General features: G+C 37.9%; 1 long non-coding RNA gene across 3 annotated transcripts in view; it reads right to left on the reverse strand.

The window, feature by feature from the left end:
* LOC112661408 (uncharacterized) overlaps positions 1 to 7,936 on the reverse strand; it is a 75,388-nt gene extending 67,452 nt beyond the window's left edge. The window contains exon 1 of one of the 3 annotated variants that reach the window (XR_003137661.3): positions 7,489 to 7,936. This is a non-coding gene — a long non-coding RNA (uncharacterized LOC112661408). The remainder of the gene's footprint in view (positions 1 to 7,488) is intronic. The other 2 variants (XR_003137660.3, XR_007403517.1) reach the window with 2 other exon arrangements.
* Between the last annotated feature and the right edge of the window lie 12,604 nt (positions 7,937 to 20,540).

Here is a 20,540-nt window from a genome sequence, read left to right on the forward strand (position 1 = left end):
AAGGCTAAGACCTCCAGTATGTGCAGGAAGAGGTTGTAGGGGAGGGGCAGAAATTTACCTTTGTTCTGTTCTGAGAATGTTCCTTCATTTATCCTCCCCATTACCTATGCAACTGAACCCTTTCCTCTCAGTGCCTGACTCCACAGGGCAGTGATCTGAGACCTGGTAACCTATTACCGTTTGGTTAGAGAGAAATTAGCTAAATATGAAGACATTGTCATGAGAAGTCATCCCAAGTCAATGTAAATCTTAGTTTTTAACATGGTTCCATAGTGCCTTTGAGTTACCTCCTGATAGGACACTGACCTTGTGCATGGAGCAAACAACCCATATATGGAGGGAAAAACAAGTCCAGATTTGGAGTCATTTCCTTCCCCTGCCTTTCTCCCTGTGCATAAGGTGAGCTTCCCCAAAGATACCTTGGGTACACACAGCCCTCCTGTCCTCAGGAAATGTTTGCTAATTAAATGGTTGTTTAAACAGCTAAGTCATGAAAACACTAAAAGCATTTATTTAGAATGTACAGCACTGATTCTGACAGCACTGACAATAGCAGATCTATTGTCTGTTTAACTGAGATTGATATTTTGACTATTAGAGAGGGACTCACATTACCTCGTGGGTAGGGGATTTTGTTATAGATGGATACTTGAAATATCCTGATGGTTTGGGCTCAACTCATTTATTTCACTCCTAAGGTGAGTGAGACACAATGGTTTTTTTTTTAATTTATTTTTATTGGTGTTCAATTTACTAACATACAGAATAACCCCCAGTGCCCATCACCCATTCACTCCCACCCCCCGCCCTCCTCCCCTACTACCACCCCTAGTTCGTTTCCCGAGTTAGCAGTCTTTACGTTCTGTCTCCCTTTCTGATATTTCCCACACATTTCTTCTCCCTTCCCTTATATTCCCTTTCACTATTATTTATATTCCCCAAATGAATGAGCTCATACACTGTTGGTGGGAATGTGAACTGGTGCAGCCACTCTGGAAAACTGTGTGGAGGTTCCTCAAACAGTTAAAAATATACCTGCCCTACGACCCAGCAATTGCACTGTTGGGGATTTACCCCAAAGATACAAATGCAATGAAACGCCGGGACACCTGACACAATGGTTTTGAGTAATGGAAGCAACGTTACATTTTGAAGTTAATGCTGAGTAAAGTCTAAGAACATATAAAAACCATTGTTTTCATAGTTGTATCATCCATTGCCAACTGATCACACATGTTAGTACTATGTAAAATGTCATGTCTGTAACCTCAGAGTCACCTTCTAAAAATCACAAATCTAAAAATTTCTGGGTACACTTGGAAATCCATGCTGATTGTTTGTATTGGGGCTCTTTATTTTCCAGGCCCAGAGTGGGTTCAGGGACACAGTCTTGGGTAGAGGAAAGGTCGCAAGTTGAAGAGGTCACTCCTAAACATTGGGATCAGGAGATCTTTTACTATGTCACTTCCATATGCTTATTTTCTCATAGAAAACCTATTTTCTTATAGGTTTTCTTATAGGTTTTCTTATAGGTTCTTTTCTCATAGAAAACCTTATTTTCTCATAGAAAACCTGTATGGCTTGGAATTTTATTTTTAAATGTATTTTTAAAAAGAATTCACATGTTATTTAATATTTAAAAACTTTTTTTTTTAATATTTAAAAACTTACATATTATTGAGCACTTAGATACAACGTGTGAAATCTGATGTTTAGAAATGTGTCTAACGTTGGAAGACAATCATCAATTATATGGTTTCACTGATACATGGAATATAAGAAATAGTGAAAGGGATTATAAGGGAAAGGAGGGAAACTGAGTGGGTAAAAGTTAGAGTGGGAAACAAACCATGAGAGACTCCTAACTCTGGGAAACAAACAAAGGGTTGGGGAAGGGGAGGTGAATGAGGAGATGGGGTAACTGAATGATGGGCACTAAGGCAGGCACTTGATGGGATGAGCATTGAGTGTTATACTATATGTTGGCAAATTGAATTTAAATTTTAAAAATGGGGTTACTAATCTAACAAATGAGAAATATTTTTAAGAAAAAGTGTGTATTCAACAGAAAGTGTTACAAACATGTAAATTGAGGATGAAAGAAATAATATTTTATCTACAGTCCTTTCATCAAATTATATAAATGCCTTTTCCATTTTGGGTTTTCTTTATGTCTCTTTTGTCTAGATACAGAGGCAGGAATGAAATTATCTCAAGCAGAATAGCACACAAAAAAATTCTATTCAACAAAGATGCTTGTCATTTCTATTTCCTGAAAATGTGCTCTGCTACCATTCAGGGAAGGTTGTTAGAAAATCAGCCTCAAATATTCATCTGGAGACCAAGAAGAAGGCAGACTTTCAGGTAGGATCCTGAGAGTCCCCTGCTTTGGGGGCAGAGATTTCTCCACCAGGCAAAGAACAAGCAAGGATGCTGAGGGACACAATGACTGGATTCTGGGAAATCTTCTACTTCCTGCTCAGTATTGGTGTTCCACTTTTCTCCCCATTGCTCTGTGTCCCAGGCACCTAACCCCTGTGGATTACAGTAATGGGAATCTCTGCTCTGGTTTCCAATGGAAAGTTGGCCAGTGGAAATTGAAGTTCAAAGAACAATCACCATGTCACCTACAGAAGCATTTCTTCTTGGGCTCTAGATTTCCAAGCCCTTGTTCGTTTCCCAGAGTTAGGTGTCTCTCATGTATTGTCACCCTCACTGAGATTTTCACTCAGTACAGGGTTCTGGGAAAAAAGAAACAAATTCCTCCAGTGGGTAGAGTGTTATAAAATGGAATGGCATCTCTCACCTGCACCTCTTGGTGCCTGAGCATAAACCTCTGGGTATGGGGACAGATGGCACTATAGGTTGGCCCTGAAGATGCAGGCCCCTTTCAGGGAAAAAACCCTAAGCTCATGCTGCTCCTAATTCCCAGTCTCTTGCTGATGCTTCCATTGGCTGCTCCCAAATAGAAACCAGAGAATAAGGAAAACCATCTGTGCACTCCATGAGGTTCCACCTCCTAATGCCCAGGGGAAGGTAAGAGAGGTAGACTGTCCATCTGGAGGAGCAAAAGAATGAAATTAAGCAGACAGTCAAATAAGTGGGTTGCATTTGCCCCCAAAGTAGTAAAGCAAATTGAAGAGTTGGGAGATTTTGTCTAGTTCCTTTCATTTCACTTTCCACAAAGCCACCAAGGTCCCATCTCTAACAGAACAGGATGTGCCCTTTTCCTTCAGTAACAAAACAGGAAACTGGACACGTGTTGAGAGATTATCATTAACTTCGCGCTTTTCTAGTTGATACACTTAGTAGAAAAAAACCACATAGATTATTTCTAATGCTTTTGTTTTTCAGTTAAATCAGCGATTCTGAGTATTTGTTTAATAATGAAGTAAGTCATCATCACCTAAGTAGAATAGAATAATGAGATCTCTGAGTAGATAAATGATGATAGTGCTTTGTGAACCAGTATTATGATGAATCCAATTCTGTGTTCTTGATGTTCTTTAATACAATACACAAGGGTACAGTAGTAAAACAATTCTAACTCTTATTAAAACAAAGTAGAGAAATGAATGCCACTTTCATAATATCAACTAAAACCCAGCCTGTCACATTTGTAGAATTGATCTATCTTTTCTCTCCTTCCCACATGGAGACAGTTGCTGTTCATGGTGAGCTGCTCATGGGGACTTTTATCTTCATCTTTATCCTTTTTCTCTAAGTTTCTTCTAGGAAGATCTTTATCCACATGCCCTGAGACGTTCCTTGAATCACATGTCATTCCTCTATATCTCACTGTCCTGACCTATCAAATGAAAACTACAAGCCTCCATATCATGTGATTGAAAGGTGAAGATTGAAAAGGTGAAGAACATTTAGGGAAAAAAATCTATCAATATAAAGTACTCATTAAATATTAACTCATTTTTTGGAGGGGGGATCGGAGAGGGAGAGGGAGAGAGAATATCTCATGCAAGATCCACACCCAGCAGAAGCCTGATGTGGGGCTCAATCTTTGTGATGATAATAACCTGAGCAGAAATCAAGAGACAGATGCTAACTGGCTGAGGTATCCAGATACCCCAAATATTTGCTCTTCTGAAACTTAATATTTATAGAATATGCAGTATTTTAAACTATTATACTGAGAAAGTATGTTTATAAAGCAAGTTCTGACAAGTAGAGACCATTCTCATTTCCACAGAAATCAAGACTAAACCACAAAACCACTTCTTCACTACAGGACAATACAAGGAACAAGGCACTGTCCCCCACAATGGAGACAGAACAGATAGTGAACATTAAGTGACATAAATCCTTACAATGTGCTCAAGCACAAGTGTAGGACCTGATTTTAGAGAATAAGTAAAATGTCAATAAATTATCCATTGACTTTTCAACATAAGACAGTGAAAAGTCTATTTCTAACCATAGAATCTGCAGTAGGCTTCTGTGGGAATACAATCTCTCCTTGCAACTTTCCTATATGAGCTACTCACCTTAAGGATAAATTCCCCAATGAACATCAACATATTCATTCACTCTGTCCCCTAGTGAAGTCCCCATGGTCTAGTGTTCAACTTTGAGATCTCCTCAGGGGAAAGAGGGATTTACAGGACAGACATACAAGAGATGGAATTCCATGGGATCCTTCAGCCCTTCTCCCACCTCAGTTGGGCTCATGTTCTTTGATGGTCATTTTAACCTACACTGTTCATGACCTTGACTGTTTCTCAGTGGGGGGACCCTTGTTTTCTTGAGCCTGATCAGAACCTTCCTAGTCCCTTATATTTTTTTATGGAAGAAAATTGGAGGCCAAAATCTGAATGGAATACATCAATGGGGAAGACCAACTCTTTCCAAAAGGAATGCGTGGATTCTGCTTCTGAATGCATCTTTGCTACATTACTATTTTGGTTCTCAAAATATCTTTGCTAAATGCATTTTCTCATGTCATGTATGGAAGAGCAGTTTACTTTGTACTATCGTGTCTTCAGATAACAGTCCTCAGGAGACAGAAGTGATATCAGCTTTTCAATATGAGACTTAGAAAAGTAAGTAAAAAGTTTAATGTTAGAATAATGGAAAGAGGTAAACAATTTATGCTGCATTCAAAAGATAGAATACTATAAAACCATTAAAAATGGCCTTTTAAGATCGGGTAATAAAAGTGAAAATGTTTGCCTCAGAAACAAAAAAATTATATAAAGTTCATGCCATACATTATATCTCAAATACATAAATGTCTCTCTTGGTGAGAGAAAGAAACTGAAATGAAATATTTAAGTTTTAAGATAGCATATTGCCGGACATGATGGGTTTTCTTCCTTATTCACTTATTGATTTTATACATTTATTTTTTTTTATTTTTTTTAATTTTATTTATTTATGATAGTCACAGAGAGAGAGAGAGGCAGAGACACAGGCAGAGGGAGAAGCAGGCTCCATGCACCGGGAGCCCGACGTGGGACTCGATTCCGGGTCTCCAGGATCGCGCCCTGGGCCAAAGGCAGGCGCCAAACCCCTGCGCCACCCAGGGATCCCTGATTTTATACATTTAAAATAAAAGTAAGAACAATAATTTTTACAAAGAAAATATTATTTCAGAAGGTCATTTTTCTTCTTTTTCAATAATAATAAAAATGTAACTTGAAAACTTTAGAAAGATATAATATTGTTATGCACAAAATCTAATTTATTATCTTTTATCAGGTGCATAAACTTTTCCCTCCTTTTTCTAATAATAAATTTATTTTTTATTGGTGTTCAATTTTCCAACATACAGAATAACACCCAGTGCTCATCCCGTCAAGTGCCCCACTCAGTGGTACAATGGAATATTACTCAGCCACTAGAAATGACAAATACCCACCATTTGCTTCAGTGCGGATGGAACTGGAGAGTATTATGCTGAGTGAAATAAGTCAATCGGAGAAGGACACACATTATATGGTCTCATTCATTTGGGGAATATAAATAATAGTGAAAGGGATTGGAAGGAAAGGGAGTAGAAATGGGTAGGTGCATAAACTTTATGTTCATTCTCAGACTGATAATGTAACTTTCTCAATTTTGAAAAATATTTCTTTCAGCAATTATAGATATAGAAATTGAGTCAAGGAGACATTAAATGCTTCACCCCATATCCAAAGGGGTATGAATCATAGGAGGTGCTGAATTTCATAGGGCATTAATAATAATATTCATGAAAAGTTGGTAAGGCCCTGATAAATTTTCAATATATGAAGTTAACTAAGTGGGTTAAATAGTAAAGGAGGATGTTTAATTATATGTAGTCATGAAAAATACTATTCTCATATGTTATTTAAAGACCTGGAATATTGCTCACAAGAATGATTTGACCAAAAGAGGAGAATATATGTCAGATATGTAAATCTCACTTAAAGACATATATTTACATATAAAATGCCAAGAATCCCAATTCTAGTTACAAATACATAGAGAAAATTCAAAATCAAAGTAAAAGATAGTTGTCTTGCGTTGTAATTTTTATACCTCATTTAGCTCAGATTTTCTTTAGGATCTACTGGTACTTATATGTGTTCTCATATGTATTGACTCTGTGTTTTGCATGAGTCACTTCTCTGGGCTACATTCCTTATTTGTGAAATGAAGATTAAACATAACAGGTATCACATGAGACTGCAGAGAGGAGTAAATAAAATTGTACAATAAAACATTTAGAACTTTGCCTGACAAATAACAAGTCCAAATTTCTCATTAGTTGTCTAGTAATTATAAAGTGAATCATTACATAATACACATAACATTGCTTTGAAAGTGATCCTGCTGGTGACATCATGCTCATGAGACAGTTGCAAGACCAGGATGAATAGAAGTTCATTTCCAGAGACTGCTCTGACCCATGTATCCCCAGCAGTTGTGGTCTAGTTCCTTTTTGGAGGGACCTGGATGATAAATCAAATTTGATTTCTCTGAGTCCTAATCTGCCTGGTGACATCTCAATCTACTTTAAAAAAAACACAAAAAACGCCAGTCCTTATGTACATGGCGTATTCAATAGTGTCAATGAGATATTTCAGGGTCTGATTGTTGTTCTATTGTGCTGTGTGACAGAAGAGTAAGGTCAGGTTTCCCATCTGAGTCCTGAATAACAGCAAATCAGAGACAGTTAGACATACAGGCTGAATCCAGCAGAACTGTCCGCATGTTACTGAGCAGTGTTTCTGTAGTATGGGATTCCTGCATGGGAATGTCTGAGTCCGTATGAAAAACATAATCTGCCTCATACAAGACAGACACATTTACCAGGAGTTTCTTTCCAGATTAAGAATCCTTTTACCCTATGTGCCCAGCAGTCATGGGGCACACAACTGCTCACATCTGTGACAGATAATAAAGAACCCTAGGGAATTGTCTAAGCCACCACTTCTTCTAAGAACCCCGAACCAGTCCCACCCTCCTGCTGTCCTGACAAGTCTTAACAGGCACCTCTCTTCTTACCTTATTGCTGGGGAGTCTGCCAGGCAAACTGGATGCCACTTCTGGAAGCAGTCATCTTCTCAACCCTTCGGTCTTGTGAGTTGTCCCCCAGGCACTTCAGTCTACAGAAGAGACTCAAGAAATTTTTTCTTATTGCCTCTTTCCATATCATTTGTTCTTGGGAATTTCTCATCATTGCTTGCAGTTGCCCTTGGGCAGATAAAGATGGAATAACCTGAAATATCATTTTCTAGAGCAAGAGATGAGCATGCCCACGTATCATGCAAGGTTTTCTCTGAGGACATTAACAAAGGAGCTGTTCACTGGGACCGACAGCAGATCAGGGATAGAATATCTAACATTTGTCTCAACAAAGCTTCCTTATGGTCCCTTAAGTGGGAAGAACAACAAGCTTCCACTTCAACCTTGACAATAAATGTGTTAAGGAAACAAGATGAGGCCATATGTTACTGTGCCTACTGGATTGGGACCCACAGTATTAGAGTCGCCAATAAAAGCTGCTCAAAAACCACCTTCAGATGTGGCACACCCACATTCCACTCAATATGGGCAACCACAGAGACTGCACAGCTGGGTGTGCAGCCTGAGGTTCTCCCTCTGCAGTATTTCCTGGGCTTTACAGGAAGACATTGAAGATCTTGTCACACAGTGAGTTCCATGGGATATCAGCAATTATGGTACAAATTAAAGTAGTTTGAATTGATTTCCCACTAAATTAGGCCATCTGGGACCTCTGAAAACATAGAGTGAACAGTTCAAAGAAAATCCATTTGTCTGTTAATGCACTGAGGAAAGAGATTTCTAGTACCTGAATAGTTCAAAATGAAGACAAGAAAGGGAATATGCAGTTTACATGAATATTTCTTATTATTACTCTGTAATTTTATTCATGACCTTTGCAGTTTTTCAGAGGTAGGATGATCAGTCAAACATAAAAATTCCATGCATTGCCATCTTGTTGCCATACTGAAGGAATGTACAGATTATTTTATCCCTAAGTAAATTGTAGCTAATTGGGATAATGGAGAAACCAAGATAGAAATCCTGTAGGTCAAAGCAGTACCTGCCTCCATTTGCAGAGTCAAAATAGAACAAAAGAACACTACTTCACCGGAACAAGACCCTTAGCATATCAGGTGGCTGCAACTTAGTAGATATGCTGCTAAGACCTTGTTCTTCAGGGTTCTGCAAAGAAAACTAAAAAACCTGAATGAGGTTCAGTTGGTTAAAAGAAGGATCATATATGCTCCCTTTATCTGTAAAGAAAAGATGATAAAGGTCTTTCATGAAGTAATAAAATTAAAAATCATGATTGAGAATAAAATTCTGTAATTAGTACCTGGATAGTCACCAATTTTCAACAAATAGTGAGACACACAAGTAATGTGTGAAATTATAAAATTTCTCCCCTCACCTCCTTAGAGTCAACTCTCAAATGTTGAGGTAAGTTCTTTATTTCAGAAAAACTCCATACTTTTGGTAACTCGATATCTGACCACATAATCACCATGCATACAGTTTAACTCTGGTTCCTGAGATCATGACAACACCCTCATTCTGTTTCTCATTCTAAGAATCACATGGTGCTATCAAGTGCAGTGGTTCTATGAAAGCAGAATGAATTCTTGCCACAGGCAAGTCAGAACCTTCTCATTGGGCAAATGAAGGTTCATGTGTCCCACACCCTGTCCATCCTGATTCTTATGTGGGGTGGGTCCCAACAGGAGCAAACCTTAGGGCCTGGATCTCAACAGGGCCTCACCTGTCCCCTAATACATCTACAGACACAAAGATAGGAAGATCCCTGAATGAAATACGGAATCAGAGAACAATGAATCCTCTAAGAAAGAAGTGAATGAAAAGAAGGATTTAAACTTCTCACAGTATTTTACACAGATTATTTTATTTAATCCTTAAAAAGCAATGCAGAATGGATTGAATTGGCCACATGGAGAGATGGAGCCACCCTGACTTTTCAACACATGACAGCCATGAAACACTACAGTGATGAGCAGTATGGAAAGGGTTACATTATCTGTGTGGCTTAGAAGTGAAAGGATACTATGTAGCCATTAAAACCTCTTTTGGAAGAATTATATATAAAATTCATAAATTTAGTGACAGCCAGAGAAAATTTCTTCAGATTTGGGCCTTGGTGGGCACTTCTAAGATGTGAATATTAAACTCTGATGGCCAGAACATGTCTCCCCAAGAGAGGGCTTGATCAAGATGTAGGTCCAACAGTGGAATCAGTATTTTTAGCACACCTGTATCCAAGAATTTTTGGTTTTACATTTATTAATGAGATTACTTATATAACAATGTAAACATAACTATATATATGACACTCAAATTATAACATATTTGTATTTTCTCATCTAATATTATAACTACTTTGTAACTCCCTGAAAAAAAAGAAAAAGCTACAATCAACCTTAATGTTGAGAGTAGTTACCATAGAACAGGGGGTCTGCAAATTCTGTCCATGCCAGGCAAGCCCCAGTTTTATAAATAAAGTTTTATTGAAACACAGCCTTGACCATATACTTACAAATTGCTTGTAGCTGGTTTGCATTTCAAAGAAGTGCTAAGTAGTTGTATCAGACACACACAAAGCCCAAAATGTTGACCATTTGGCCCTCTAAAGAACATGTTTGACAATTAATGCCTTAGCATGATATACTGTGACTGATAGTTATTTTCATTTTATGTTTACCTATTTCTCAGTGTGTTGTCAATGGTCCTTTATTACATATCAATCCTCTCCATACTAACTGTCTTACTCTGAATAAATTACTTAACATTCTTTGATTCATTTTCCTCATTTGAAAAATGAAAAATACAATTTTATTTACCTTAAAGGACTGTTGAGAGGAGGAACTTAAATAATACATATAAAATTCTTACAAGGGCTTGGAGTCTCCTGCTCACTATATTGAGGCTTCGTATTGCTTATATGGGTTATTATGTCATATTTGAACATAATATGACAAAATGTGAAACAAAACTCAGAACTTATTCTTTTCTTTGTTTATTTTAAATAATAGAAATACGTGAAAATGGAAAACTTATCCTTTCACACATTTTTAGTAGAATACCTGTTGACAATCCTGGAATGTAGCCATGCATATTATTTCCTAACTGTCTATGACTGGTTTTGTGCTACAATGGCTGATGTGAGGATTCACAACAGAGACATTAGGGCCCAAAGCCTAAATATTTATTATCTGACCCTACAGAAAAAAATTGGACAGCCTGTCCTATGCAAAATAGTTAGAGAATGAGTTTGCATTTATAGCTAAAATTCAAGATGTAATAAGAGAAATTATTGATAAAGTTTACTCATGTGAAAATGAAAACGAAATTTGCATGGCAAAAGCAGCATAAATTAAATGACACATGGCAAACCATGAGGAAATATTTACAACCTGCTTAGCACATAATGGTCAACTATGCCTAATATAAAAATACATTAAAAAATGGATGTAGGGGATCCCTGGGTGGCTCAGTGGTTTGGCGCCTGCCTTCAGCCAAGGGCGTGATCCTGGAGTCCCAGGATCGAGTCCCATGTCGGGCTCCCTGCATGGAGCCTGCTTCTCCCTCTGCCTGTGTTTCTGCCTCTGTCTCCCTCTCTCTGTCTCTCATGAATAAATAAATAAAATCTTTAAAAAATAGAAGTAAAACATTTCAATTATCCTATAGGAAAATGGCAAAAAACATCAAATTCAATTCATGAAAAACATACAAATAGCTATTAAATTTATACAAGTTGATGAACTTCACTTATAATAACATAAATTTCTATTAAAACTGCTGAGGTACCATTCTCACTCCTAAGCCTGGCAAGAATATAAGTTTGATAATACTCTCTGTTGGCAATGCTGTGAAAGAAAACAGGCACTCCCACCAACAGTGTAAGAGGGTTCCCTTTTCTCCGCATCCTCTCCAACATTTGTTGTTTCCTGCCTTGTTAATTTTCCCCATTCTCACTGGTGTGAGGTGGTATCTCATTGTAGTTTTGATTTGTATTTCCCTGATGGCAAGTGATGCAGAGCATTTTCTCATATGCATGTTGGCCAACTGGTGCAGCCACTCTGGAAAACTGTGTGGAGGTTCCTCAAACAGTTAAAAATATACCTGCTCTATGACCCAGCAATTGCACTGTTGGGGATTTACCCCAAAGATACAGATGCAATGAAACGCCGGGACACCTGCACCCCGATGTTTCTAGCAGCAATGGCCACGATAGCCAAACTGTGGAAGGAGCCTCGGTGTCCAACAAAAGATGAATGGATAAAGAAGATGTGGTTTATGTATACAATGGAATATTACTCAGCTATTAGAAATGACAAACACCCACCATTTGCTTCAACGTGGATGGAACTGGAGGGTATTATGCTGAGTGAAGTAAGTCAATCGGAGAAGGACAAACATTATATGTTCTCATTCATTTGGGGAATATAAATAATAGTGAAAGGGAAAATAAGGGAAGGGAGAAGAAATGTGTGGGAAATATCAGAAAGGGAGACAGAACGTAAAGACTGCTAACTCTGAGAAACGAACTAGGGGTGGTAGAAGGGGAGGAGGGCGGGGGGTGGGAGTGAATGGGTGACAGGCACTGGGTGTTATTCTGTATGTTAGTAAATTGAACACCAATAAAAAAAAAGAAAAAAAAAAAAAAGAAAACAGGCACTCATATATTTCTGGTTAGTATGCAAAACACAACCATTTCATGGGGGTATTTGGAAATATCTAATGAGAGTTCATATGCATTTACTTATCAAGCTAGCAAAAACACTTTCAGAAATTTACTCTGAAGGCATAATTTCAACACTTTGAAAGTATATATGCACAAAGGTATTCATTGGGTAACAGCAAAATGTGAAATTACATAAATGTCCAGACATAGGAGATGGGTTTAATAAATGATGGCACTTGACACAATGGAGGACTATCCACTATAAAATAGATATGAGATACAAAATCAACTGTAAATTATATATCAACCAAACACAATTGGAAATTAAATTGTAAAAATAGTACTATTTACAATAGCAACAATAGCAATATCAAAAACAAATAGCATACTTCGTGAAAAATTTATCCAGTAATATGAAAAATTTGTATGCCGAAAACAATACAACTTTAATGACAGAAGCTGAAGAAGAACTAAATAAATGGAGAGGTATACCATGTTCATAGATGGAAGATTCCATATATTTAAGATGTCAAAAGTTCCTCAGAAGGGTAAGTAGATTCAATGTAATCCCAGGAAGACTTTTCATAGAAATCAGTAAACTGTTGCAAAATTCATAGGGTAAGGAACAGGACATACCACTGACAAACCAGTTTGAAAAGAGTATTAACACTTACTGTTAAGCTTTTATGATCACGACAGTGGAATATTGGTGAATTTATGGATGCATAGATAACAGGTAAAGAATTAAAAAGTAGGAAAACACAGAAGTGGCTAACTAATTTCTAACATGGTGCCAAAGAAATCCAGTGAACAGAGAATAGACTTTTCAACAAAAGGTATTGGAACTATTGTTCCTGTATGTGAAAAACAAAACAATACCAGAACAACACTATCGATACCAAACACCATATACATAAACTAATTAAGAACACTTTCTAAGTTATAAATATATAATTAAAAAAATAAAACTCCCAGATGAAAATACAAATCTATATCACCTTTGGTTAGACATAGAGTACTCGTATAGGACACCAAAACAAGATCTTAATGAATATTTGATAAAATGCACTTTCTCAAAATTAGCATTTCTGCTAAGACTAAAAAAAGAAAAAGAAAAATGGAAAATGGAAAGAAGATGGAAGGAAAAGTCACAGGTTAGAAGAAAATATTTCCAAAAGGCAAAGTAGGGAAAAGACTGGTGTTTAGAGTATTGAGAGAAATATTATAACTCAATAATAGGAAAGAAAATTAACAAGGCAGGAAACCACAACTGTTGGAGAGGATGCAGATAAAAGGGAATCCTCTTACACTGTTGGTGGGAATGTGAACTGGTGCAGCCACTCTGGAAAACTGTGTGGAGGTTCCTCAAAGAGTTAAAAATAGACCTGCCCTACAACTCAGCAATTGCACTGTTGGGGATTTACCCCAAAGATACAGATGCAATGAAACGCCGGGACACCTGCACCCTGATGTTTCTAGCAGCAATGTCCACAATAGCCAAACTGTGGAAGGAGCCTCAGTGTCCATCGAAAGATGAATGGATAAAGAAGATGTGGTTTATGTATACAATGGAATATTACTCAGCTATTAGAAATGACAAATACCCACCATTTTCTTCAACGTGGATAGAACTGGAGGGTATTATGCTGAGTGAAATGAGTCAATCGGAGAAGGACAAACATATGGTCTCATTCATTTGGGGAATACAGATAATAGTGAAAGGGAATAGAAGGAAAGTGAGAAGAAATGGGTAGGAAATATCAGAAAGGGAGACAGAACATGGAAGACTCCTAACTCTGGGAAACGAACTAGGGGTGGTGGAAGGGGAGGAGGTCGGGGGGGGTGGGGTGAATGGGTGACGGGCATTGAGGGGGGCACTTGATGGGATGAGCACTGGGTGTTATTCTGTATGTTGGCAAATTGAACACCAATATAAAATAAATTTATTATTAAAAAAAGAAAAGAAACCTAATTAAAAATGGGAAAGACAAATAGTAGAATTTAGGCAGCAGTTACCTGAAATTTAATACCCTTCTGTTTTTTGTAGGATTTTAATATAAGGAAAATATAAAAACAAACAAACAAAAAAGGAAGAGGACCTGCATGTCCTCTTTTATAGAGGTGGAGAGATGGAGAGAGCTGGAAATGGCACTGCTGCCATTTTACAATAGTATCCCAAAGAGCAGGAATGAAACGTAACACTTTGAGTCCATCAGAGAACTCAAGTTGTAGGGTGTGTGATTGTACAAAAACTGGAGGCAGACAAGCACTTGTAGGGGAAAAACAGGAGGTGAGCATTTGCTCACCTTGCACAGACCTTGTCAAACACATTCATCTGGTCACAGATGAAAGTTGAATTTGTTAACTAAATAATAAGAGCTCAGTTGACTAGTGGGAGAGTGAGAACCCTTGGGACCATATCAATCATATTTCCTAGCACCTTTTAATCATCTTCTCCATGAGCCCCACAAAATTCTTGCGGTTAAAATAAGGAACAATCAAGAGGGAGCTTCCCCCTTGGTACTGCAGAAGAACAACACCTACCACTAAAATCCACCCAGACCTCATCTACCCCATTGCTACTGTAAGAAAAAGTGACTTCATTGCAAGGAAAGGTGCTGGTGGAATCTCACTGCAGCTGAGGGAAGGCAAAGGTGGGGACCACTGAGATTTTGCAAGGAACATCTCCCCTATGTCCAAAAGTAACAAGGTTTCCCTCTGCAGAAGGATGGGCATGAAAACCATGGCCTGGAGTAGGTGGGAGAGGGAGACAAGTATTGAACATATTCCACCTCTGAAAACGGGGCAGGAATACTTGTGAAGGCCACATCCTTAGGACATATTTTCATTATATCTGCTTAAAATAGAGACGTAATTAATATATCAGATAATGTCTCTTTCCCTGGCCTTTCACCATCACACCAGCAAACCCTGAATAAAATAATAGGGGATAATAGTTAAAGAGCTTCAAGAGGCAGACTTCCTCTGGGGAGCAGAAAAAAGAGAAGACTCAATGACAACTAAGGAGACAAAGACAAAGTAGAACTAGAGCATTAAATTTCAACCCTGATAACATTGCAACAACAAACTTCTAATCCAGTCTAACTCCTGACTACTTAATCCAAGCCCAAGTGACCCAAGGTCACTTTCTCTTCTATCCTTATCTCTTTTTTTTTAATTTATTTTTTATTGGTGTTCAATTTACTAACATACAGAATAACACCCAGTGCCCGTCACCCATTCACTCCCACCCCCCGCCCTCCTCCCCTTCTACCACCCCTAGTTCGTTTCCCAGAGTTAGCAGTTTACGTTCTGTCTCCCTTTCTGATATTTCCCACACATTTCTTCTCCCTTCCCTTATATTCCCTTTCACTATTATTTTTATTCCCCAAATGAATGAGAACATATAATGTTTGTCCTTCTCCGACTGACTTACTTCACTCAGCATAATACCCTCCAGTTCCATCCACGTTGAAGCAAATGGTGGGTATTTGTCATTTCTAATAGCTGAGTAATATTCCATTGTATACATAAAATGGACGCATTCCTGGAAAGCCACAAACTACCAAAACTGGAACAGGAAGAAATAGAAAACCTGAACAGGCCAATAACCAGGGAGGAAATTGAAGCAGTCATCAAAAACCTCCCAAGACACAAGAGTCCAGGGCCAGATGGCTTCCCAGGGGAATTTTATCAAACGTTTAAAGAAGAAACCATACCTATTCTCCTAAAGCTGTTTGGAAAGATAGAAAGAGATGGAGTACTTCCAAATTCGTTCTATGAAGCCAGCATCACCTTAATTCCAAAGCCAGACAAAGACCCCACCAAAAAGGAGAATTACAGACCAATATCCCTGATGAACATGGATGCAAAAATTCTCAACAAGATACTGGCCAATAGGATCCAACAGTACATTAAGAAAATTATTCACCATGACCAAGTAGGATTTATCCCTGGGACACAAGGCTGGTTCAACACCCGTAAAACAATCAATGTGATTCATCATATCAGCAAGAGAAAAACCAAGAACCATATGATCCTCTCATTGGATGCAGAGAAAGCATTTGACAAAATACAGCATCCATTCCTGATCAAAACTCTTCAGAGTGTAGGGATAGAGGGAACATTCCTCGACATCTTAAAAGCCATCTATGAAAAGCCCACAGCAAATATCATTCTCAATGGGGAAGCACTAGGAGCCTTTCCCCTAAGATCAGGAACAAGACAGGGATGTCCACTCTCACCACTGCTGTTCAACATAGTACTGGAAGTCCTAGCCTCAGCAATCAGACAACAAAAAGACATTAAAGGCATTCAAATTGGCAAAGAAGAAGTCAAACTCTCCCTCTTCGCCGATGACATGATACTCTACATAGAAAACCCAAAAGTCTCCACCCCAAGATTGCTAGAACTCATACAGCAATTCGGTAGCGTGGCAGGATACAAAATCAATGCCCAGAAGTCAGTGGCATTTCTATACACTAACAATGAGACTGAAGAAAGAGAAATTAAGGAGTCAATCCCATTTACAATTGCACCCAAAAGCATAAGATACCTAGGAATAAACCTAACCAAAGATGTAAAGGATCTATACCCTCAAAATTATAGAACACTTCTGAAAGAAATTGAGGAAGACACAAAGAGATGGAAAAATATTCCATGCTCATGGATTGGCAGAATTAATATTGTGAAAATGTCAATGTTACCCAGGACAATATACACGTTTAATGCAATCCCTATCAAAATACCATGGACTTTCTTCAGAGAGTTAGAACAAATTATTTTAAGATTTGTGTGGAATCAGAAAAGACCCCGAATAGCCAGGGGAATTTTAAAAAAGAAAACCATATCTGGGGGCATCACAATGCCAGATTTCAGGTTGTACTACAAAGCTGTGGTCTTCTATCCTTATCTCTCTGGGGACTAGGCTGGCTTTGGAAGTGTGAATTTTCTCTAACTCTCCACCAATAGAGGATAGAAGCTTCCAATAGAAGCTTCCTGGGAAGCAATTCATACCAGTGTGCGCAATGAGGTGCTGACTTTCAGTGAATGAATGAATGATGGAAACTACAAGGCCTTTGGAGTGATATAAACCTAGGTTTGAATATCTGCTCAGCCACTTAACTGGCACCACAATCCAGGAAAGTCAGTAAATCTCATAGGGTTTCTGGGGACTACAGAAGGTTCTATACAGGACAGTTCTATCTAGCACAGGGTCAACACATCACTGTGTCCTTTCCCATAACTACTAAAATGCTTGACTGAGCCATCTCAGCTAACACAGGAGCTCAGGGACTCTTGGAAAGTCACATCTTACATTGTTCTCCAAATGACAGTAAGGTTAGCATTATTTTGCAAACCTAAGAATCATGAACTGGAAGAGTCCAGGGTAATAAAACAAAGGATTCTTTTTCTTCAAGAGATTTCTTCATTCACAGCAGAGTATAGTAATGTCAGAGCATCTAAATAAAAAAGTACAGTAATTGTTAACATCCCCCCAAATTTGTGAACTTTCTTCAAACTATTGATATATAAAATGTATATCTATTTCTGCATAAAATTGTGGGATTATTTTCTCATTGTTATTATATACTATAATAAGTCTTTTCTTCCAATTTTCATGATAGCCTTATAGCTCCCTACTCTCTTGCCAAATATGGTGAAAAGTCTGTATCTCAGAGAGAAAAAGAATTTAAGGATAGGCGTGTTTGAAGCAAAACATAAAGGAAAACTGTGAAGGTGTTGCCCCCCAAAGGAAGATAAATAACATTGAATTATTATAACATGGTTGTTTGGTGCGATCTTTCAGGATCTGATGGTTTTTTTTTTTATAGCAGGAACATAATAAAAATAACATGGACACTCTTTCCATAGTTCTAACGCAAATCTTCCTCACCTGTCTTTGCCTCTGAAAAACAAGGACCATCATTACCTCCTGAGTCATTTTTTTTCCTTTTTAAAAAGATTTTATTTATTTATTCATGAGAGACACAGAGAGAGGCAGAGACGTAGGTAGAGGAAGAAGCAGGCTCCCTGCATGGACCCTGATATGGGACTCCTATCCCAGGACTCCAGGACCACAAATTGAGCTGAAGGCAGATGCTCAACCACTGAGCCACTCACGTGCCCCACCTCCCCAGTCCTGATTCAAAGCCCCTCTGGAGAAAATTCTGACTAGCCAGAAGCAATGCCAATCCCATGGATGTACAATTATCTTTCACTTGAGTTTGTTGGTTGTCTATACCCCTTTCTTCTCTGTTCACTGTTTTAATGCCCACTGTCAACTTGTTCAAGTTTCTCTGAATTCTCTCCTTTGGCTTCCAAATAAAGATAGCAAACTGAGATTCTCTAAGGATCAAGTCTCCTTCACCAGAACAGCAGACAGAAGCTTGCATATAGGTTGCAAGCTCTCAAGGGTTTCCCTGGAGATGGCCATTGTGCAGTGATATCAACAAAAAGGAAGAGAGACTTTGAAATAAATCCTGAATGGCTCATCCAAGATAACAAGCAATACTAGCCCAATTCTTGCTTGAACACAGAGTAAGAAAGACAACGGAGTCTTTTACATCATAATCCTCAATGTCATCAAGTTTGATGAAGCCACCTGCTATTATCTAGAATCATTAGCTGTTGGATCAGGAAGGGCCCTTTGAACATAGCCCAATGCCCACTCAGCAAATGGAGATGTAAGGGGCCAGGGATTCAAATGCCTTGTCCAAAGTTAGTTATCCACAGAGGCAGGGCTTTACATTTCCCAAGTTCACAGAATAGCTTCCAAGAGGCTTCTTGTTTCAACATATCATAGAACTGGGTTTGTTTTCTATTTTCAGTTTTAATAAGGAATCTATTTTTCTATGGGTGTTAGACTTCTACAAAATTCTTTTCATTCCAGGAAAATATTGTCATCAAGGAAGTTATTTTTCATTTTTGCTTGTCCTGCTATAGATTAGTGTTTCCAAATGGTGAAAGTGTCTTGGTGAAAATGGAAAACATTGTTCATGTTTCTCAAGTATATTTCTGTTGGCATGTTTGCTTTTTCAGTTATGAAGCATATCCTCTTTCGGAAATGCAATCCCACATTGCTGACATAGCAGGCCTGGTGTTTGTAAGAACAGAGGGCTTTTCCTTTGATGCATCTCTGAGCAGCTTCACGCACTTGAACACCTGCAAATCAAAATATCTTAATTCTATGAACACTGTTCCCAGTAATTAAGACAAGTTGTTGGTTGACCACTTGGTCCCTATTTCTTCTTTCTCTTTCTTTCCTTCTATTTCTTTCTTCTCTTTCTTTTTTCTTTCTCTATCTATATATATCTTTCTCTCTTCCTTTTTATTTGCTCCCATTGCCTCCATTTTTGATCAGCATTTTTCTGTGTTTACTGACTCCATTAAAACAGACATTTGGGTCAGTTAATCTGAGGAAAACTTAGAATATATCAGATGTTACGAAGCCTATATTCAAGACTTTTAATAAATTCAAAGATCAATTGCCAATGCAAGATTTCTACCTACTGGCCATGCAGTGAAGATCAGGAGAAGGTAGACATTTTTGTAGAAGCTCAAATCAGTGTGGTAACATCTGACCAGGTTGGATCAAGAAATTTACAGAAGTTACCAGGTTTATAGTAACTCCTCATGGTGAGTAACTTTGCTCTTTTTTTATTCTGTGAGTGAAAAACTGAGAGATGCTTTTTAGAAAAAAACAATGTAGGATCACCTCAGCATACAGACAAAAATTATTCAGGAACTGGTCTCTATATATGGATACAAAACTACTTCGTAAACAAGGTTTTTAATTCCCTGCTTGCAAGCAGATTGAAATTCTACTTTTAGAAAATATACACACAAAGGTATAAATGCAGCCTTGAAATTAAAATCTTTCTAGGACTGTATGAACTATTTGTGTAAGCTCTTGGTTCAAGTTGGTTATCTTGTAGATGGTCTTTTAAGTGAGAAATACTTTGATGAAGTGTTCCTTTTTTTTTGGCAAATAGTGTTCCTTTCTCTAATAATCTGCAAAACATGTATGATTGCTTTTGATCTCATCTTTAAGAGCAGTGCAAAAATAATTCTTCAGTGGATGACTATAGAGCAGTGGATGGCTATAGAACATAAGTCACCATATTCTTACGACTCTAGCTTCTTAGTAGGTTGGCTGAGATCAGTCAAAATTTGTACTCTTTTGAGTCTTGTGCTACTATCTAGAGATGATAGAGTTTAATGGAATTTGTGAGCTCATTAAACCATTTCAGACCCAGAATCCATGAAAAGAGTCTGTCTTCATGGATTGGTAAACATCCTCATTTGTTCATTTATTGTCTCAGTAAACAGTTATTGAAGACAGTTTCTATCC

This window comes from Canis lupus, chromosome 18 (genome assembly GCF_003254725.2).
Source record: "Canis lupus dingo isolate Sandy chromosome 18, ASM325472v2, whole genome shotgun sequence".
Classification (NCBI taxonomy): Eukaryota; Metazoa; Chordata; class Mammalia; order Carnivora; family Canidae; genus Canis; species Canis lupus.